Source organism: Macrotis lagotis, chromosome 8, assembly GCF_037893015.1.
Source record: "Macrotis lagotis isolate mMagLag1 chromosome 8, bilby.v1.9.chrom.fasta, whole genome shotgun sequence".
Taxonomy (NCBI): Eukaryota; Metazoa; Chordata; class Mammalia; order Peramelemorphia; family Peramelidae; genus Macrotis; species Macrotis lagotis.
In genome coordinates, this window is record NC_133665.1 from 63801770 (window position 1) to 63826085 (window position 24316).

The window sequence follows — 24316 nt, forward strand, 5'->3', positions numbered from 1 at the left end:
TTGCACATAGGTAGGCTGAGCTAATATAATGAAAATGACAATTCTACCTAAATGAAATTATTCAATGCCATATAATCAAACTACAAAAACATTACTTTATTGAGTTAGAAAAACATAGTTAAATAAATTCATATGAAGGAACAAAAGGTAAAAATTATCAAGGAAATTAGAGAAAAAATAAATTCAAAGGAAGGTAGTCTAGCTGCACTAGATCTAAAATTATATTATAAAGCATCAGTCATCAAAACTGTTTGATCCTGGCTAAGAAACAGAATGGTGGATCAGTGGAAAAGATTAGGTACAAAGGAAATAATATTAAATGACTATAGTTATGTACTATTTTGATAAACTCAAAGATTTCAGTTTCTAGAAAAAAAAACTCACTTTAAAAAAAACTGCTAAGAAAACTGAATGATAGTAAGGCAGAAACTAGACAAAGACCAACATGTCACTCCTTATACCAAGATAAGGTCAAAGTGGATACAGGATTTAGAAATAACAAAAGTGATACTATGAGCCAATTAGGAGAACAAGGACATTTATCTGTCAGGTTTTTGGAAAGGAGAGCAGTTTATGACCAAAGGAGAGATAGAGAACATTTTAAAATGCAAAATGGATGATTTTGATTACATTAAATTGAAAAGGTTTTGCACAAATAGAATGAATGCAACCAAGATTAAGAGGAATTCAGTAAATTGGGAGACAATTTTTTACAACTAGTGTTTCTAATAAAAGACTCATTTTTAAAATTACAGAGGACTATGTCAAATTAATGAATTCAAGTCATTCCCCAATTGATAAATGATCAAAGGATATGAGTAGGCAGTTCTGAGATAAAGCAATTGAAAATATTTATAGGGATATGAAAAAAATATTTAAATCATCATTGGTTATAGGAATACAAATTAAAACAATTTGAGGTACCATCTCACATCTATAATATTGGCTAATATGACAAAAAAGGAAACTGATCATAGTTGGAGGGGATGTGGGAAAACTGTTGTTGAAGTTGTGAACTGATCCAACATTTCTGGAGAACAATTTGAAACTACACTCAAAAGACAATAAAATTGAATAAAATTTGTTTCTGCAATACCACTGTACATCTGTGGCCCAAAGACATCATAAAAAAGTGTAAAAAACCCAGATGTACAAAAATATTAACAGCAGCTCTTTTAATGGTGGCAAACAATTGGAAATTGAGGGTATGACTATCAATTTGGCAGTGACTGAATAAATTGTGATATATAAATGTGAACTATTGTTCTATGAGAAATCATGAGATGCAACTTCAGAAAAGCCTAGAAAGACCAGCATTAACTGATGCTGAGTGAGTGAGCAGAACCAGAAAAACACTAATAGCAACATTATGTGATGATTAAGTATAATGGACTTGCTCATCTCAGCAGTACAATAATCAAAGACAATTTTCAAGGACTTATGAGGAAAATATCCATGTTCAGAGAAGGAACTATGGAATCTGAATGCAAACCAAAGTTTGCTATTTTCAATTTTTAAAATTTGTTTTATGTATTATGTTCTTCCTTTTCATGGTTTTATACCCCTTTTGATTTGATTCTACTTTCACAACATGATTAATATGGATATATTTTTATCATAGTTATATATCTATAATCTATATTAGAATGCATTCTGCCAAGGGGAGGGGTAAGGGAAGGGAGGGAGGGAGAAAAATGTGAAACTCAAAACCTTACAAAAATGATTGTTGAAAACTATCTTTGCATGAAACTAGAATAATAAATAGACTAAAATTAATTTCATCTCCCATATGAACTTCATTTGAACTTCATCTCCCAAATGAACTTCATTTGAAGATTTCAGCAAGCTTTTCCTCTCCTGAGGCAGTCAAGTCTTCCTTTGGATAGTTCACATTGTTAGGACTGAGTAGATAGGTGGTACAGTGGATACAGCATGGAATTTGAGTTCACATCCAGCCTCAGATTGATCTGAGTGGTCATTTAACCCTGTTCCTATTTCTCCATCTGTAAGATGATCTGGAGAAGGAAATGGTAAATCAGTACATTTGTCAAGAAAGATGAGGTCATGAAGAATAAGACATGCCTCAAATGATTGAATAAGACTAAAACATTGTTAGGAGAAATTTCCCTCAAGTCTAAATTTCTCTCTTTATATGATACCTACTTCTTCTAGTTAGTGACAAACATAATGTCTAATCTCTCTTCTACATACCAGTGCTTTAAATATTTCTGTTGACATTTTAACATTTTATTTGTTTTCCAATTATATACAACAGTATTATATACCCATCATTTTTTGCAAGGCTCTGAATTCTACAATTCCCCCCTTCCCCCACCTGCAGAAGGCTGTCTGATAGTCTTTGCATTGTTTCCATGCCATACATTGATGTAAATTGAATGTGTTATAAGAGTAAACATAAGAATAAACATAAACCCCCTCCCCCCAAGAAGGTGAGAAACCTCAAGAAGAGAGAGAGAGAGAAATTGTATTTCAGTCTGTGTTCAGATTTCAATGACTCTGTCTCTGGGGTGAGTTACTTTCTTTATCATAAGTCCACTAGAGAAGTTACTTCAATATTTTTTCAACAGTTGCTATTACTAGCTGTACTTCATCTCTATTTCTCCCCACTCTCATTTATTCTATTCTCTCTCTCTCCTTTCATCCTGGCCCTGTACAAAAGTGTTGAATCTGAGTACCCTCTCCCTTGATCTACCCTCTCTTCTATCACCTATTCCACCCTTCCCTCTCCCCATTCCCCCTCATCTTGTCCCTTTCCATCCATCCTTCTCCAGGGCAAGATAAATTTCCTCACCCTATTAAATGTGTATGTCATTTCCTCCCTGAGCCATTTCCAATGAGAATGAAGGCTCACTCATTCCCCCTTGCCTACCTCCCTCCACTCCATTGAAAAAGCTTTTTCTTGACTCTTATGTAAAATTTCTTAGCTTCTTCTTCATCTCCTTTTCCTTCCTCCCAGTACTTTCCCCCATCACCCTTTTGAGTCCATCCCTTTCCCACATCATACCAATATATTCCACTTCTTCTTATGTCCTATCTATATATGCTCCTTCTAACAGCTCTTTAAATTAGGAAGTTCATATGAGTTATCAATATCTTCTTCCCATGTAGGAATACAAACAGTTCAACATCATCAAGTTCCTCATAGTTAGTCCCTCTCTTCCACTCCCTCTATGGTTCACCAGAGTCCTGTACTTGGAGATCAAACTTTCTATTCAGCTCTGGTCATCTCAATAGGAATGTTTGAAAATCCCCTGTTTCATTGAAAATCCATCTTTTCCCTTGAAAGAGGATGTTCAGTTTTGCTGGGTAGTTGATTCTTAGTTGTAAACCAAGTGATTTTGCCTTCTGGAATAACATATTCCAGTCCCCACAAGCCCTTAATCTAGATGCTGCCAGATCCTGTGTAATCCTGACTAAGGAGTCTTGGTAGTTGAATGATTTGTGTCTAGGAGCTTTTATAATTTTCACTTTGATTTGGGAGTTTTGAAATTTGGAAGTTTTTCTTCTGGGATCTCTTTCAGGGGGTGATCAATGACTTCTCTAGATTTCTACTTTGCCCTCAGCTTCTAGATCTCAGGGCAATTTTGTTGTATTATTTCTTGAAAAATGAAGTCTAGGCTCTTCTCCTGGTCATGGCTTTCAAATAGCACAATAATTTTAAAATTATTTCCTCTGGATCTGTTTTCGAGGTTGGTTGTTTTTCCAATGAGATAATTCACAGTTTCTTCTAATTTTTTTTGGAAGTTTTATTTCTTCCTGATTTCTTGCAAAGTCATCAGCTTCTTTTAGTTCCATTTTGCATTTGAAGGAGTTATTTTCTTCAGAGAGCTTTTTTAGCCTCTTTTTCTAGCTGGCTAATTCTACTTTTTAAGGCATTCCTTTCCTCATTTGCCTTTTATTTTGCTTTTTCCATTAGGCCTAAACTGGTTTTTAACATATTATTTTATTCAGTATTTTTTTGAATATATCTTTCACCAAGCTTTTGATTTGGTTTTCATGATTTTTCTGCATCGCTCTTATTTCTCCTCCCAATTTTTCCTCCACCTCCCTTAATTGCTTTTCAAAGTCTTTTTTGAACTCATCCATAGTCAGAGCCCATTCTCTATGTCTCTTGAAGGATTTGGATATGGTTGTTTCAATTCTGTTGTCACCTGAGTATGTGTTTTGATCTTCCATGGGACTAAAGTAATTCTCTATCTCAGATTCTTCTTTTTTCTGTTGTTTACTCATTTCTTCAGCCCAAGACATTTAATTCACAGCACTTCCAAGGCTTTGGGGTTGTTTTTTGTGGGGGACACCCTACTGGGACCTTTATTCCTCTAAGGTCTTATGCTCTCTAGCCTGTGCTTTGATGTGTAGATGCTCCCCCAGTTCTCTCTGCCCCGGGGCTATAAGGAAAGATCCAGTTTGGTTATTTAGTGTATGAAAGCCCAAACTGCAATATGTGAGTGTAGGCAAACAGCAGAATCCTACCCCAGGTAGAGCAAAGAAATCTCTACAGACTTCCCTTACCATCTCTGTGGGGTAGAGGCTGCTCTTTCCAGATGCTTGCTGAAGATTCTGCGGCCTGTGCTCCTCACTCCTCACTCATTCTGGTGCAGCAGAGATCTCTCCCCACTCCTTCAAGCTGTTGCTGGTGATCTCTGGCCTGGGTTATACTGCTGCCACGGCTTTTTTTTCCACCCCCTGGTCCTGGTGAAACAAACCTTTCCTGCAGAACTTCTAAAGTTATCTTGGACTGGGAAAATGTATCACTCAGTCTTTCTGTGGGTTCTGCCCCACTAAATTTTGGCTAGAGCCATCTTTGGTTTTTTGGAGGTTGAGGGGAGGAATTCCCAGTAAATGCTGCCTTCACACCACCATCTTGGCTCTGCCCCCCCCTTAAATATTTTAATGCAACTATTATAGTCTCACAGAGTTGTTCTTTCTCCTTAGTAGATATCTTCAGCTCCTTATGTTGATTCTCTTGTGACAAAGATGCTGATCCCTCCAACATTCTGATTGTTTTCCTTTGGAGGTTGTTCAAATTTTTAATAACCTTTCTAAAATAGATTACCTAAATATTATCACAGTATTTCAGATGGTTTTACCTGTATAAAACACAGAATAAAGTACAGCACTCAATTTCTCATGTTCTATATACTATATGTTCCTTAAAGTAGCAAAAAATTGAATTAGATTTTTTTAACCTTTCCTTTTTGCACTTAGCACCTCGTATATAATGTATTTGATAAATACTTGTTGATGGTTTTTGAGTTTATATTCCATGAAAGCCCAAGATAGTTGCCACACAAAGTACTATCAAGTTGCTTTCTTTTCACCCTCTATCTTTAAAGCTGAATTTTTGAAACAGGATCTTACCCTTTTCTGTGTTTTATTTAAGTAGATTTGGCTCACTCTTGCAATACACAGAGATCTTAAGATCATTCAATATGGTGGCAAAATATCAATAAACATTTAGGAGGCTTCTATGTGCTAAACACTTTGCTAAGGTATGTCTCTAAACTTTGTGTTATCTGAGAATTTGCTGTAGGTGCTATCTATGCCCTTATCTAAATCACTGATAAAAAAACAGAGAAAATAAACTTAAGTACACAATCTTAGAGCTACCTATTAGAGAGAACTACATATCAGATCTTATTCCAAGTTTCAGTCAACTCATTGTCTACTCTTCTAAATGTATCTAACTGAACTATCATCCAGCTCATATCTTATCACCTGATCTACAAGGAAAACATAAGTAATTGTCAGATGTTTTGCTAAAACCTGTGCTAACTATGTCTACAGAATTACAGAAAATGAGATTCATTTGGCAAAAGCAATTTTTTTTAACAAATTCTTTCTTTCAAGGGGCAGAGCCAAGATAATGGTGTGAAAGCAGGAATTCCTGGAAACTCATTCCCCAAAAACTCCAAAAGCCATCAAATTATGATTCTAGCCAAAATCTAGAGGGATTGAACCCACAGAAAGACTGAGTGATACTATTTCCAGTCCAAAACAACTTAGAAGTTCTGCAGGAAAGGTCTGTTCCACTGGGACAGAGGGGGCAGTTTCCAGACCCCAGGGATTATCGGGGACAGCTGAAAGGGGTGGTGAGAGAACTCTGCTGCACCAGAGTGAGTGCAGCAGCCCTGCAGTGAAAACTTACAGTGGGAGTCAACAAAGCCATCTAGCACATCCAGACTCTCAGACCATTAGATGGTAAGGAAGTTGGGGGAGAATGCAGAGGTCTCTCTGCTCTCCCTGAGGCAAGACTCAGCTGTTTGCCCACAATCAGATCCAGGTTGCAGTTGGGCTCCCACAACACCACCATAGCGGAGCAGGAACCATCCTCACAGCTCCAGGGCAGGGGGGAGGGCCTGAACAAAGGCAAAAGAACAGTCAGAGCCTCTCATAAGACCTAGGAGGAATTAAGGTCCCTCTGGGTTGTCCTCAAACATATCCAAATTCCTTGAAAGTGAACTAAATCAGTTATAGGGTAAGGAAATTAGAAAACAACAGAAAAAGAAGAATCTTATGATAGAAAATTACTTGGGTCCCAATGGAGGATCAAAGTACATACTCAGATGATGACAAAATTGAAGGGTTTGTATCCAAAACCTCTGAGAGAAATAGAAAATGGGCTCAGGCTATGGATGAGCTCAAAAAAGACTTTGAAGATCAATAAAGGGAGGTAGAGGAAAAATTTGGAGGACAAATGCAAGTGATGCAGATAAATCATGAAAACTAAGTCAGCAATTTGGTGAAAGAAATACAAAAAATACTGAAGAAAATAAAATATCATATTAAAAACCAGTTTAGACCACATGGAAAAAACAACACAAGGCAAATGAGGAGAAGAATGTCTTAAAAATCAGAATTGGCCAACTGGAAAAGGAGATAAAAAAGCTCTCTGAAGAAAATAACTCCTTCAAATGCAGAATGGAACTAAAGAAATCCAATGACTGCAAGAATTCAAGAAGAAATAAAATTATACCAAAAAAAAACTCTAGAAGAAATTGTGAAATATTTCATTGGAAAAACAACTGACCTTGAAAACAGATCCAGAAGGGATGATTTAAAAATAATTGTTCTCCCTGAAAGTCATGAGTAGGAAAAGAGCCTAGACTCCATTTTTTTGAGAAATAATACAGCAAAATTACCCTGAGATCCTAGGAGCACAGGATAAAATAGAAATTGAGGGAATTCACCAATCTTCTCCTGAAAGAGAACCCAAAAGCAAAACTCCTGGGTATATTATAGGCAAATTCCAAAACTCCCAAGTCAAAGAAAAAATACTAAAAGCTGCCAGAAATAAACAATTCAACTACCATGGCTCTATAGTCAGGATTACAGCATCGACATTATGGGGTTCATAGGGCTTGAAATATGATATTCCAGAAGGCAAAAGATCTTGGTTTACAAGTGAGAATCAACTACCCAGCAAAACTGAACATCCCCTTTCAGGGGGAAAAGATGGACTTTGAATGGAACAGGGAACTTTCAAACTTTCCTATTGAAACAACCAGAGCTGAACAGAAAGTTTGATCTCCAATTACAGGACTTGGGGGAACCAATAGAGGGGGTGGACAATAAGGACTAATTATGAGGAACTTAATGATGCTGAGCTGCTCATATTCTGGCATGGGAAAAAGATGCTGATAATTCTTGTGAACTTTATCATTTTTAAGAGCAGTTAGAAGGAGAATATATAGATAAGGCACAGGAAGGAACTGAATATAATGATATAATATAGTAAAACCATGGAGTCAATGGGTGATAAAGGGAAGTACTGGGAGGGAGAGAAAGGAGAAGAAGAAGAGACTAAGATATTTCCCATAAGAATCAAGAAAAAGCTTTTACAATGTAGTGGAATGGGGCAAGGCAAGGAGGGAATGAGTGAGCCTTCATTCTCATCAGAAATGACTGAGAGGAAATAATATACACACTTAATAGGGTATAGAAGTCTATCTTACCCTAGAGAAAAGTAAGAGGAAAGGATGGAATAAGGGGAAATGGGGGGAGGGAAGGGAGGACTAGGTGATAGAAGAGAAAGAATATCATGGAAGAGGGTACTCAGATACAACACACTTCTGAACAGGTACAGGATGAAAGGAGAGGAGAATGGAATAGAAGAAAGCAGGAAGGAATAGTGTGGAGGGAAATACAGTTAGTGATAACAACTGTGGGAAAAATATTGAAGCAACTTCTCTGGTAGCTATGATGCAGAAGGCAACTCATCCCAGAGACAGAGCCATTGGAATCTGGCCACAGACTGAAGAACACTTTTTTCCTCTCTCACTATTCTTGAGGTTTCTTATCTTTTGGGGGGGAGGGGGGTTTATGATTATTCTCACAACAAGATTATTGTAATAATATGAAATAGGTATAAATAAACATATTCATTTATAAATCTATAAATATAAATAAATAAACAAAAAAGATAATTATATCACCTACAAAAATGTTTTCTTTCTTCACTTTTTTTGGGGGGAGGGGTTGAAATCAATTTCTCTGACAGTGGATTTCATAATTTTCCCAGGAATTGAAGTCAATTACCTTGGCCTATTATGGTTGTCAGGCTTCATTTTCACTGTCATTTTAAAATTCAAAACTTCTGCTTTTATATTAGGAAAATACTTTTAAATAATCTTTATAATCTTTGCAACAGCCTCTTTACTGGTCTTCCTGCCATTCTCTACAATGCTGTCACATTTCCCCTAAGTGCTTCTTTTATTCAAGCAGTTCATTGACTTCCTATTTCCTCTAAAATAAAATATAAATATCTCTGTTAAGTTTTTGAATTCCTCTACAACTTTGACCCAATCCTTCTTTCCAGCCTCATAAAACGTTACCCTCCCAGCCCATCCCCAGACTCGGTGATGCAGCTGTCTCATGTGATTGTGAAATGCCCTATTCACATGATTGTGAAATGCCCCAGACATAGAAACTTTCTTGAAGTTTCTCTTCATTCCTATTTCAGCAACAAAATCCTTTTTGTTGGGCAGTATCAAGTGATCCATTTATCCTTTTGAAGAATAAATGGACCTAAAACAACATCTAACTCAATCCCTTTATATGACAGATGGGGAGATTTAATCTGAAGATGAAAAGACTTGAGGCAAAGGGAGGATATTTGTTTTCTTCAAATATCAGATGTTTTACTCTGTGGACAAGAGATTGGACTTGCTCAGAGAAGCTCGAAGGACAAAACTAGGAAGAGTAGATGGAATTTTCTTGAAAGTAGATTTTAGCTCATTGTGAGGAAGAATTTACTAATAATCTTTTGGGGAAAGTGACGCCCAAGGAGTGAATGACCCATTATCACATAGCTTGTTTTCAGAGGGCAAGCCCTTTCATTGTAAATCCAGTACTCAGTATAATGTCTGGCACAAAATAAACATTCAATAATTGCTTGAAGATTGTTGCAGATTGACTAGTCAGGGTCAGAGTCAGAAACAAATCTCAGGTTCCCCGACTTCCAGCTTTTTCTGCCTTCAATTCTTTATCCCTTACCCTAAAGGTAATATTACTATATTACTTTGCCCAACTTATAGGGAACTGTGTCATACTGTTCATCTTTGCTTCTTAGAATTAATATCTTTCAGACTCTTTCAAGATTTTCAAACCTCATAGCTAGTGAGTTTTGACACCGGAAATGTTAAGGGTAAAGGTCTGGAGTAAAAAGGTTGTGGACACTCACTGTCTTCAAGGTCATTCCTCTTTTGACTTCCCTCCCCCACTGAGCAGTATAATCCTAGAACACAGTATATATCAGAATTGGAAAGTTTACTAGTTCAAATCCCTCATTTATAGATGAAGAAAGGGATATCTATAGAGATTGTGATTTTCTCATACAAGGTAATACCAACTTTAACAAAAAACCTTGCTTCATGTCTCCACTTACCCTCTACCCCCCATGTACTCTATCTCTAAATCACCTTGCATCATATGTATATATATATATATATATATATATTTATATATACATATAAATATATATATATATATATATACATATAAATATATATATATATATATGTAATATGCTGTCTAACCCATCCTCCCCCATATAAAGTCAACCTCTTGAAGGCAGGTACTGCCTCACTTTTTTTTTGTCTTCCCATCTCCAGAGCCTAATGCAGTGCTGTCTACACAGGCATTTTGAGTAAATGCTGTTTGTTTGACTGATGAATATATATTTCTGAGACCCTAGAGAAGGAAAATGTCTCACAATCAATCCCAAGAGAATTTACCTTTTTTCTCCTCCTTTCTTGCCCATCTTTAATCACTGAGTGGACATTGTCTCAGTCAAACTGAGACTTGTTAAAAACCTTAGCTTTAAAAGGTCACAGTCTCCCATTGCATCCAGGACTATCTCTAGTTGTCCTGATCCATAGCTGGCCAGTGGACCTAGATGACTCCAGAGGTAAAAGGGAGGCTGCTGACTTAGCACAGCCCTTCCTCATTTAAAGTCAAGTCACTTGCATGTCATGGCATCATCACCCTAATGTTATGGTCCCCTTTCAGAACAAAGGATCAGCAGCAACAATCAGTGTTCCCTAGTGGAAAGGATACTTGATTAGGGGACAGGTTCAGTTTCTGGCTCTGATATTAACTGTGTGACTGAGTCAGTCACTTCCCCTCTTTGCATCTCACTTTCTTTGTTTGTAAGAGAATGATTTCTAAATTCCTTTTAGCTCTAAAGCTCTTTTTTGCTGTTTTGTTATTTCACTTGTGTCCAACTCTTCATAACCCTATTTTGGGGTTTTGAGGCAAAAATAGTGAAGTAGCTTGCCATTCCTTCTAACCTTTCATTTTATAGATGAGTAAACTGAGAGAAGCAGAGTTAAGTGACTTGCTTGGGGTCACACAGCTGGAAAGTCTGAGGCCTGGCTTGAATTCAGGAATATTCTCTTCCTGACTCCAGGCTCACTTGCCACTTATTTCTAAGTACTTTATTTTCAGATGGATTCATCAGCCCCACAAGATTCACTCCTTTGAGCTTTGTTAAAATGTAAAAGATTCATATTTACTGTGGCAAAATGGATCACCTTTCCAAGGATGCCCCCAAACAGGACCTCCCACCTCCCTATCCCCCACGTTTGTCCTATCATATTTATTATGAGTAATTTTCTATTGCTTCTACTAGGAGTCAAAAAGGAGAATGATTTCTCCCCTGGAGACCACATCTCAGCAGCCTGACTTTTTGCTATTTTCTCAGTTTTTCTACTGGGACCCTCTTTCTCATGTATCCCCTAACACATAACCAAAGTTCATAGTAAGCAGCTAGACTTCTTTGTAATATTAAGGGATTTCAGGGTAAAGCCTATGTATAGTTAATGAAAAACCCACATATGAACTTACATGAATCATTGAATTTTACTCAATAATAAAATCCTAAATTCTTAAAATTGTAAGCCGAGTATCATGGGTTAGTTGGTCCATCATCTGTTTCTCATGTAGAAATCTCCCTTCCAGCTCAGAATTAATGTTTCCATAAGTGAATGAATGAATCAATGAATATGTCCAGTACTGGGGACCTCATTTCCTTATGAGATGGCTCATTCCATTGTTGGGCAGCTCAAATAATTATATTTGTTTTCCCTCATATTGAGCAGATATCTGTCTCCTTGTGATTTCCTCCCAAGCATATATTAAGTGCCTACTAAGCATCAGGTACAGTTGTTAGTGCTCTATCTTCATTAGTATAAATCTGACTTCAGGCATTTACTAGTTGTGTGACTCATAGAGAGATTACACTGTCATGGGGTGGGAAGTGCAGGTCTGGAATAGAAGCATACGGTGAATGGTTAAGGGTAAATACATAGGGAGAAAGGGGGGGGTGGAGTTATGGATAATCTCTGTCTTTTAGTCCACTCCCCTTTTGACTCCTTCCTGAGCACTCTAGTTATACAACACAGAATGTAAAAATTGGAAAATTTTCCAATTCAACTCCTTCATTTATAGATGAGGAAAGGGTGGTCCATAAAGAAACTGAGGTTTTCTCAGTCACAGGGTAATAATGATAACAATAACAATGATAATAGTAATGAAAATGACATTGATGATAGCAAGTAGCATTTCTATCACAGTTGTAAGTTTTGCAAAGTACTTTGCAAATATTATGTCATTTGATCCATGTAACAATGCTGAAAGATAAATAGTATAATTACCTCTCCACTTTATAGATGATGAAAATGAGGCTGAGGTCCCATAACTTGCCCAGGATCACACAGCTTGTAAGTATCCAAGACTGAATTTGAACTCAGGTCCTGAATCCAGATCCAGCAGTTTTTAATGTATGCCACCTAGTTGCCTTTATTATACCTTGGAGATATGTAGTTAATATCAGAACCAGGCCAAAACTTAGGTCTCCTGACACCCAGGAAAGTGTTCTTTCCACTCCAATAGGAAAACCTCCCTTTTGTTCCCTTCTTTATTTTCTATCAGGCCAGAAAACACTGGGGACAAAAGATCTGGATAAGCCTTCCTTTGACTAGTATGCCAAGAAATAGAGTCCTGTTTGGAGACAATGGGAAGGGAGCAGATAATGCCCAAATCATTCCAGCCAGCTCTTGGAGCGATTGTTACCACAACTGGAGACAAGAGGCAACTGGCCATTTCTAAAGCTCTTTTGTGTTTCTAAAGCTAGTCCCTGTCCACTGGGCTATAAAACCAGTGCCCACAGCTATAATTAACAGCAGGAGTTTGATTGTTTGAGGTGATGTAATTATGGTCATGCCTGCCCAGAGATAGGCTTTGAGAGCAGTGAAGTAAGCAGATTTGGAGAGTAATTGGAGTTGAGCTCCACAGCCATCTGACAGAGCCACTATTGGAGTGCTTGGGGAACAGAGGACAGAAAGAGAGACTGATTATAGGATGTGTCATTTACAAGAATGAAATTGGTTTCTTGTTTGCCAGTGATCCATCCCTCTTTGGAGTCAGATCAATGCACAGAGTATGATGGATACTCCTGGTGTCCCTCAGCAGGCATCTCCTACATTTGTCAATCAATCAGATGATCAATTAATTAAACACACTTATTGAGCTCTACTCTGAACAGATACTGGGTGTAAAATAGGGGAATACATCATTCTCTATGGATCTATGAGTTCTTCAATGCTAGTACTCTCTCTGTATGCATACCTTTAAAGTCTTTAAATTAAATGTAGCTCTGGCACAAGAGATAAAAACAAACAAACAAATTAATCTCCTGACGACCAGCATGATGTTTGTGAACATTTATGTATTTAGTTAAAATATAGTTCAAATCTAGATTATTTGGGAAATATATTGAAAGCCTTTTCAGGTTGGTAGGACCTACCAGAGCTTGAACTCTGTTGGAATAGATTTCAAGAATCCAAGGTCATCTCTAGCCCACAGTGCGGCATTCAGGAATTACTTCATAGATTATGTTATTTTGACTTGGTCAAGAAGGAAAGGATAACTTCAGTAGAATTAGAGAAATGAAGATTATTTTAGGCATAGGGGAATGACATGTCAAAGAGATAGATCTGAAAAATGGCAGTACAAAACGAAGATATAGGCATCCAGGGTGATAGAAACTCTTGTAGAATTTGAGGAAGAAATTCAATGGGGAGGAAGAATCATGAATCTGAAAATTAAGAGCTAAAATGAAACTTATATCCAGTCCAATCCTCTCAATTTATAGATAAAGAAATCAAGATTCACGGAGTTTAAGTGAATATGGCCAAAGTCCCTAAATAGTGGCAAAATCAATAACAATATTGTACAACTTATCAGATTCAAAAGTTAATACTCTGTTCAGTTATCAATAGAGTCACTGAAGATTTTTTAGTAGAGGAATGCTGCATTAGGAAGATTTAAAAAGTCGGGTAGTAAAGAATGGTTTAGTAAAGGGATAGGGAATTAAGCTGTTATCAGTGATCTTTGGGAAAGCATGAAGAACAAGGGAGGTGCTTTAAGACTATGGGCCAGCAAATATAGCTTACCCTCATTTTCAAAAAGTAAAAGAAGATGGGTTTGGAATCTACAGACTTTGATTTATAAACTCTATTATTATTAGTTTGTAGACATGGGAAAAAAAGGTAAGGAGAAAATTATAAACTGGTAACAAATTATGCTAGAATAATTCCTTTTTCTTCTTGGCAAATCAAAGAAAAGTTGTTAACATGGATTATAAATATATTTTATCAAAGCATTTGACAAAGTTTCATGATATTCTTATAGATAAACTAGAGATATCACAATATAGTAGTTAGATGAATCAAAAACTAGCTGGCTGACCAAATTCAAAGAGTTATGATTTATAGAGTTATATCAACCTGGGAAGGTGTCTCTATAGAGGACTCTTAGATGTGTTCTGCACATTTATGATAGTGACTTAGATGAAGACATAAATGGCACACAGCAAATTTTCAGATGTAGTAAAGCTGAGTAAAATACTTGATATACTGCATAATGGACTTGGTAACTAATAAAGTTCTTTCCGTGCTATATGATGAATGACCATATTTAAAATAGATATTTTGGGGGGTTTTGTTTTGTTTTATTTTACTTTTTATGTCCAGACTTGTGATTTTATGGATATAAGGAGCCCTCTTAATACCAAGGCTGGATTTCTATCTAATATACATTTGACTTTTTCTAAGATAATATTTAGTAAGCTTAAATGAACAGTTCTACATTTTTATGTTTTAAAAATCCCACAGAAAAATAATGACAGAGATGTGACTAATCCTATTTTATAATCCCACTGCATTAATAATCTTACACTACCCCAGAAAGAACAGTCCTACTGTTCTGCTCTAATCAAAGTATATATGAAGTATTGCATTTAAACATCAGCGACACATTTTTTAGAAAGATCAATTGAAGAGTATCTAGGGTAGGTTCATCAAAACAGTGAAAAGTCTCAAAATCATGTTATATGAGTATCAGTTAAGTCAACTAAGAATATATTACTTGAAGGAAAAAAGGCTTGATTGGAAGAGGAATGGTCCAGCAGTCTCAAATATTAGAGAATTTTTTCATGTGAAAAAGCATGTAGCTTGGCAGATAGATACACATATGTATATAGTCATATATACATGTATGATACACAGGTATAGATATATGCATATGTGTAGGCATGCATATATATACAGATATGTATTATACATACACATATATAGTCAGTATTCAAACAGATGCTATTCCAGTTATTAACATTTGAAACTAGGACATTTTGTGAGTATTTTGTGAGAAGCTAGAAGCAGAACACAGTCAAGGATTGTTTTCAGATTTGGAGTTCAGAGTATCAGAAATTTTAACTTCCATCTTGGGACCCTTGTATGCAGGTATCAGTTGTCCAGGAACCAACACACACACACACACACCCCTCTATATTTCCTGAGAGACTGAGACAAGTGCCAAGACCACTGTGGCAGTAGCTACTGCCAATGTTGTGCCTTATGAAGTTGATGCTGGGCTAGGTCAATGGAATTCATTTTAGAGACAGAAAATGTAAATTGATGAGTAAATGTAAGGGCCCGTTAGAAATAATTATCTTCTCTTCTTCCTGAGTCAGGAAAGGAACCAACTCATCCAGCCCCAACTTTTGCAAAGTTATTTTTTCCTTCATTTCTACAATATGGAAGGAGTTTAAAACAGAGTGTTTGTGTGTGTGTGTGTGTGTGTGTGTAAGCAATTTTAGATCCAGATATTTGCATGGCTGTATTGTATCAAGTTAAGCATAAACCTCCCCTATAATCAAATTTCCTCTTTCATTGTTCTTGCTTATTCTCTTTGTAGCAAGGATTCTCAACTCACTCCCCCTTAGATTACACCATCTTCCTTGTCTTAGTTCTATAAGGGTATAAATGAGAGGTGCCTTTCCCTAACAATATTAGCTTGATCCTTCATTCCACTGTGTTCTTCCCATTGTTAGCTGCCACTGATTAGAACTCTAGTTAACCAATTAACATCGATTAGCTTTTACAAAAGGTGATTTAGTGATAAGCATTGGCAGGAACAGAAATACAAATATATCCACCATTACTTTTCCCTACAACCCAACCCCAACATTCAGCATTTGAGTGCCACACTCCACATTTCCACCCCAGTCCCAGGTGAGAATGAATTCAAATTTAATGCAATTTCTACACAGCATTTACCCAGACAGGTTCACTTTCAGATGCCACATAACCACTGGATGATTCAATGTTTGAGCCATCTCTGGCATGGGTCCTTCGGGTTATTTTGCAGGACTGCAATGTCAGGCTGAATAGTTGCAAAAATCAGCATGGACTCTAGTTCCTGGATCTTTAATAGTTTACCATTCTGACCTTTTGAAACTTAGAAAGTCTTAGCTGTCTCCAATATTTCTTCACCTAAAGGCATGAAAGAAAAGACACAAAAGAGACAGAAGTAACAGCAGCTGCACCCCTCCATAGATCACAGTGCAGCAGCCCCACTGAGGAAATCAGATCCTGAGGCTTCTGCACCAAGGAATTTCAGCAGTTCTTATCTATTCACTCCATGGAAGGTAGCAATGTAGACAAATTTGTCTGGTTAGTCAAGAAATAACAATACTATCTAACTTTGTATAGCACTGTGAGTCAGGTACTGTGCACTTGTACAATTATTATCTTCTTTTATTCTCACAACAACTCTAGGAGATAGATGTTATTATTATCCCCATTTTATAGATGAGGAACTTGAGGGAAAGAGAGGTGAACTGTCCAGGATCATGCAGCTAATAAATGTCTAAAATCACATTTGAACTCAGGTCTTCTTGGCTTCAGGTCCAACATTCTATCCAAAGCGCCACCCAGCTGCCCTTAAATAATAGGAACCTGGTAGCCAACAATTACTTATATAATTTGGTTAGAATTTTGGAAAATCTTGGATTTGATTTACATTTCTTCAGTTGAGGTATAAGGGAGGTAGAGGAGATAATAATTCCCTGTGAAGGTTAAAAATGCATTGCAGACATGGTATGACACTACTTTTTTTTTTTAGGTGTTTTTTTTTTTTGCAAGGCAAATGGGGTTAAGTGGCTTGCCCAAGGCCACACAGCTAGGTAATTATTAAGCGTCTGAGACCAGATTTGAACCCAGGTACTCCTGACTCCAAGGCCAGTGCTTTATCCACTACGCCACCTAGTCGCCCCATGACACTACTTTCTGCTCAAGTTTATAAGTATGAGTTTAAGCAGAGAAAGATGAATAACCTAAAGTTAATTAATACCCTTAGACATAAGAGATATAAACTCTTGAGGTATAAATGAGGAATGACACAGGAAAGAGAAAATTTATTATGGGCACACCTCTTTGACAAGCCCCAACCACCTCCTCCTGAACAGGTCATTAAGACATGTGATAATATTTGCCTGTCCAACTCCTATAAATCAGTATAAGGAGGTAGGCCAAATATATTTATTATGTTTTTCTCATTCTCATATATACATATATATATGTATATATGTATATACATATATATATGTATCTGTGACTAGTGGATAAACTCATACAAACTTACATGAGAATCCATGTCTCTTACATAACTTACATTTGAGAGATTGTCTGGGGACATAGGGGAAAGAGAAACAGGGTCAAGACAAAGAATACATCCTATTCTCTATCATTGAGTGTAGAAAGATCTTAATCAATGAAAAGGATATTATTAGATTATGGGTTCAGTGACCTTCAGTTCAGACCATGACAGAAAGAGTAAGGAGACTGATTACCAGCTATATAAAGATAGCACTCTGAAAAGCCCTCCCCCAGATTTAAGTGTGTTCCTATAGGTCTCACCCACGAGACCTATCAAACTCAATTTATGATAAGCTCCTATCATTCCCTTTAGCTTACCATGGGAATTCCTGAGGCATTTCACTAAAACAAATAAAAGTCATGGTTTTAATCAGCAGGTAGTAGGATGAGATCTCATTCAGGCTTATCTGAATGATCTGCAATCTCTACTGTCATGAGGAAACTATTAAGGAAAACTAATCCAATATTATAAAAGCATAGGATAAAATAGAAATCAAAAGAATCTATCAATCACCTTCTGAAAGAGATACAAAAATCATAACTTCTAGGAGTATTATAGCCAAATTCTAGAACTTCCAGGTCAAGGGGAAAATATTGCAAGTAGCTAAAAAGAAAACATTCAAATATGGAACCAGTCAGGGTAACATAAGATTTAGAGGTTTCTACATGAAAGGATCTAAGCACTTGGAATATGATATACTAGAGGATATGGGTATGAGTCTATAATATTGGGATAATCTCCAAAAAAAAGTATAGGAGATAAGATAAGTAGGGTGTACATGATAAGAGGGAAGGTGAATTTTGGGAAGTAATGGTCAGAAACATTTTTGAAGAGGGACAGAGAGAGAGAGAAAAACAGAGGAAAATAGGTTGGAGAGAAATGCACAATTAGTGAACATAACTGTGAAAGTGAATGGAATAAACTGACCTATGAAGATGATATTTTTTCTTCCTTCTTGAAGAAGACCATGACATCAGGGGAGGTGATGCCATGACAAGTTCATGAACTGAATTTTAGTGAGGTTGGCTGGTGCTGTGCTAAGTCACCAACCTCATTTTTTCCTTCAGAGCCATCTGGGTCTAGTAGTAAAATATGAATCAGGACAACTAGAGATGGTCCTGGATGTGAGGGAGTCATGATTAAGTGACTAGTCCAAGGTCACACAGCTAATAAGTATCAGGTGTCTGAAGCTGGATTCAAAATCCCAACCTCTTGACTCCAAGGCCAATATGGCCAAAAGACACATATGGGACAGAAAGATTCACAGATAGTTGAAATGAAGGACTGGAACAGAGTCTATTATGCTTCAACTGAAATGAAGAGGGCAGAGGGTGGCAATCATGATCATAGACAAAGCAAAAGAAAAAAATAAGCCCAATTGCAAGACAGCATCAGGAAAATCACTTTTTTTGCTGAAAAGTATCACAGACAACGAAGCAATATCAGAAAATTTTACAGCAAATTTCTCTGGTTAAAGCTTCATTCTCAAATCCTTAGGGAATAGAGTCAAATTTATAACAAGAAGAGCCATTTCCCAGTTGAAAAATGGTTAAAGGGTATGAACAGGCAGTTTTCAAAAGAAAAATATTCTAAATCATTATTGATTAGAGAAAGGTATATGAAAGCAATTCTAAGTATAATTTCATATCTATTTGAAATGAAAAAAGCTGGAAGTGTAAAGAGAAAATAGGGTACACAAATGCATTGTCAGTTTAGTAGTGAACCAGTGAGCCTGTCTAAATATTCTGGAGGACAATTTACCCCAAGGACTATAAAACAGCATTCATTTTGACCTGATAATACCACTATTAGGTTTATATCCTGAAAAGATCAAAGAAAATGGGAAAGGATTACTATATACAAAAATATTTGTAGCAGTTCATTTGTGATAGCAAAAAAGTTGGAAATTGAAGGAATAGTCATCAATTAAGGAATGGTTGAGAAAGCTGTGGCATGCGCTTGTGATAGAATCCTATTGTGCTATAAGAAATGACAAGGAGTCAGTTTCAGAAGGAACAAAAAAGAAACATAGCAAATAAAACCTATATAAACTGATACAAAGTGAAGTAAAAAAAAACTGGAAGATCATTGTGCACAGTAATAGCAATATTCTTAGCTACTCTGACCAATACAATGATCTAAAACAATTCCAAGGGAATCATGAGGAAAAAATTCTATACAACTCTAGAGAGAGAAGTGATGAATTTTAACTATAAATTTAAATATAATTTTCTCTTTCTTTTTTTTCACTTTTTGTGATATGGATAATAGAAAATATGTTTTATATGATTTTGAATGTATAATTGATATATTTTTTCTTCTCAGTGAGTAGGGGAGTAATGGGAAGAAGAGGAAGAATCTGAAACACGCAAAAAAATTTTAAAAAAGAATGATATAAAAAAGAAGAGAAAAATCTTAACAGTAAAATCCACAACCAATTACCTGGAAATGTGTAACTTATAAAAGGAAGAAGGAAGTAAGGTATAAAAGGTCATATGACCTAACTCCTGACTCAAAGCAAGACCCTAACTATTTACATCCAGATAATGGCTTAATCATCCTTTTTGTTACTCCTCTAGGAAAGAGGTCTATGTTACCAATAATGGCTAAGAAGTACTTTCAGGGATGCTTAGGTATTATTCTAAATATATTCTGCTTAAGAAAATTTTGTCTATGCCTTCATTTTGGCAATGCAGATGGAAAAAAAATTAAAAACCACCTCAAAATCCTAGCATTAGAAACAAAACCAGGCATTTTGAATGTGTTGGCTCAATATGTAGTTTTTTTAATTCATGATTCAATTTAGGTACCCTTGAGCTTTATGAAAATGTGATGATATCATTCCTTTTATGCTATATTTAGGAGAGAGAGAGAGAGAGAGAGAGAGAGAGAGAGAGAGAGAGAGAGAGAGAGAAAGAGTTAATAGAGAGCAACTTGTGTTGTTCATGTTGTTCCCTAGTCTATGAGTAAACCATCAAACCATTTCAACAAGGGTCCATGTTAGGATTAGTTCAAGCAGTGTCATAGAAACAATAGTGAACACTGGTTCCCATATCTCCTTAGGAAGCCTGTTTGATCATATCAACTGAATGGCCCAACTCAGCAGCACTCACAGTCATTTCGTTGTTTCACCTTTGACCTACTCCAAAATGTAGCTTCAATTGTGGTTTTTCAGCCCTTTAGAGAACACAGGTCCTCTTTACTTAGTGTACCAGCCCAAATTCCTCTTTTCACTTGCGAATTTGGAATGGCTCTCTCTTGCTCTTCACAGAGCTTTTATTCCTCTACCATTATTTATCTGTCTTCATCATTCACCTAGATCTCTTCTTTGGGCACCTCCAGTACCTGGATCAGTATAACCTTCTTTCTTCCTAACCCTTCTGGATCACCATGTATATTGCAGTAGATGGATTAGGCAGGGCTGAACCAGATTAGGCTAAGGGGAGAAGAGTGGCTTAGAGTCCTGGGAATGGTACATAAAACCCTCCCACTCAATTCCTTTCCACCTAGTGACTAGTGGGAATAGCCAACTTGGGTTTCCCAAGTGTAAGCCATAGGTGTTGCTAGGGGCTCTTTGCTCTTCTGTTCACAGAAATAGGGTACCCCTCCAAAATCCCAAGATTAAGCCAGACCAAATATAAACCAAGAGAGACTATTTGGGGTTTCCACAAGGCCATCAGAGACAGACAGGACCAAAGAATATTCTCAATAAAGCATAGGAGCTAGAAGAGAAAATTATGTCAACTTCCTGACTAGGGAATGTAGAGTCACATGTGTTGCAGTCAGAGGTAGGCAGGGCTCAAAGATTCAAAGGAAGAAAAGCAATTATTGATACTATTGAAAAAGCAAATTTAGTTGTAATCATAGTGCTTTTGGTAACTTGGTTCAGACCAAGTAAGCGAAAAAGCCTAGGGAAGGAATGGATTCTTTGTATGGGCCTTCCATGAGATTTCCCTAATATGTTTCACCCTCATCTGGGGAGGAACCTTGGATATCAAATATATAGTTCCTTTTTTCCCTATCTCTCTTTGTTTTATACTAAACCATGTTGTGTTTTTTTAATATACCTTTTTTAGTAGTAAAGGCTAGTTTTCAGGTGTGATCAGACTATAATAAGGTCAATCTGAAATAATTCTTGAGACAAATTATGATTCTGTGGATAAGACTGTATCCCTATTCTCAGGAGGGTTTGAGAGCCCAATATGTAACAAATGGAAACCATCAGCATCTCTATTCAACTAATGAGTTAAAACAGACATCACAACTCTAGATTCATATGTGTTTTGAATTCTATTAGGAGCTCTCTAAATTATGTATAATTTTGAAGTTTTCTGGGTTTACATCTCTTCTCCTGTAATCCAATAAATCCTTTAATAGGTATACATTTAACTTGAGAGTATAGAAATATAAGTAAGTGTAGAAACTCTAGGATCAAGGGTACTTCTAGTGATATTGGCCATAACTGAAGGGGTACAGAAATAGCATGTGTCAATTTTGATCTCATCCTGCTTTAAGTTTAGTCAGTGATGGATGTCAATAATTACTCAATCTACAGGCATTTTATTAAGCATCTATTATAATTCAGACACTGTACTAAACACTAGAATACAAAGATCAAAATAAAGCAGTCCCCTCCTTCTAGGAGTTTACTTCTTATGGAATGAGAGGAAGACTGTCTAGAATCAATCTTGAAGCTGACCTGATACCCTGGGTTACTTGAGATCACAATAAAACTTAGAGCTGAAATGGACTCAAGAGATCTAGTCCAACTTTTATATTACAAGTAAGGAAACTAAGACCCTGGGGGTTGATATGACAGGATCATCTCAGAATGTAATCCAAATCCTCTAGCCAATGCTCATCTCAAACACATGTTAATTAATGAACCCCAGATTCTCAAGGCAACCTCACCTCCATGACTTTGGAAATTCAAGGATGCCACAAATTAAACAAATGATCATGTTTTCCAAACCTTAGAGAAGGATATATGGTCTTACAGAATAAATAGGCTTCTTTCAGTTTCTTCCTCCTTATCCTCCTCCTTGTTTAACCTTGGAATCTTTAAATTACTCTATCACCACCCCAGTCAGCAATCCATACCTGGCCCACCCTACCTGGGGACTGTGAACACCACTTTCTGCCTCATCTAAAGGATCCTCTCTGAGTTAGACACCTGTGTTCCTTTAGTAAAGCCTTCTTGAAAAATAGGTTTTCTTTCCCTGAAATCACAGCCCTTGCAGGATGTACATCACAGCAGTACAAAATGGTGAGGAAAGCTCCCAGGAGGGCAAGTATGGGAATAAATGGTCAGGGCTCCCTGCTTGCAGCCTGGGGCTTTCCCTTACATTTTCACCTTATAAAAGGCTTTCAGGGATTGAAGACCTCTATGTATCCTCCTCTGGGCATCCTGGACTCCAGGTCCAATCATCCTGCAGCCTGCTGAGAAAAAGCATGAGCATCTCATCCCTGACACCAGGATGACTGACTGGTTCAACTTTCTGGTTGACTACCCCAGGGGATCATGTTCTCTCTCAGACAGGGGCACCATGAAAGAGTAAACAGGCTGACATGGAACAGCAAATGAGCTAGCAAGCCCTCTGGCCTGGGGTTGACTGGATTCTGAAGAAAATGCTTTATTGAAGTCCAGTGTCTTGGAGCAGAGTTCTTTGTTTCTCATCCTACTGACAGCACAACTTCCTGCACCAGGAATACATTGTGAAAACTGTCGGCCTACTTGAAAATACCCCTCAGTTGGTCCTTGGATGAGGGGAGAAATTCCTTTTCTGGAATCTATTCCCTCTTGATTTGTGTATTATGTGACTTGAAATTCTAAAACCAAAAAAAAAAAAAAGATAACAACCCACTTACTGTGTGACCTTGAATGTCTTACTATTTCACTCTGAACCTGTTTCCTTCTCAAAAGTTTGACTTGGTCTCTAAGACCACTAACTTAGAGGTAAGACAAAGCATTTTTCACCCTCAAAGAGAGGGCACAGGATGAAGAGAAAGTCCTTTATCTCCTCTCCATCTTCAACCCCAAAGACATAGACACAGCATATAGTATAGAAGAGAGAATTGGATTTAGAGTCAGAAGAATTGGTTTTGAATCCCACTTGGGCAAAATGTGAACCTCAGTTTCCTCATCTTTAAAAGTGGGAGATTGGAAACCTTTATTTCAAAGATCTTTTCTAATTCTAATTCCTGTAATTCTAAAGAGGGGATGGTGGTCAGAGAAAACCATTTCTTTTTAATTTCACTTTCAGAGAGCTTGTGTAAAGTAAAAGAGCAATAACAGCAATGTGGAGAATCTTCAGAATAACTTGTTTTTTTCCTTCTCACTGGAGTGACCATGAAAAGTGGTTGGGAGGAAAGGGAGTGGTAGAGGACAACACAAAGGACTTGAAGCTGGAAGAAAAAAATAGAAATAACTAGCTTAATTCCCCTGTTTTACAGATAGGGAAATCGAGGCTCACAGAAGGAATATGACTTATCTAGAGATCACAAAGCAAATATTCTACATGCCCAGGATAACTACCCTGGCTGGCCCTCTCATCACAAGTGCTGGGCTGAGCTGGGTTGGCCGAAGACTCTTTTGAGAACAAATCTATGTTTAAACCTGTCTCCTGAGTCAGAGCAAAGAGAATTTTAAAGGAGGGCTCAGCCCCAGTGAGCAGGCATGTCAGGCAGAATTATGCATCTAATAACAGACAAGAGCAGTCCCTGTGGGGAAGGGAACAAGAGAGAGGGAAAGCAGGAGGCGGATCCAACAAATATACAAATGCCTGAACAGGTGGCT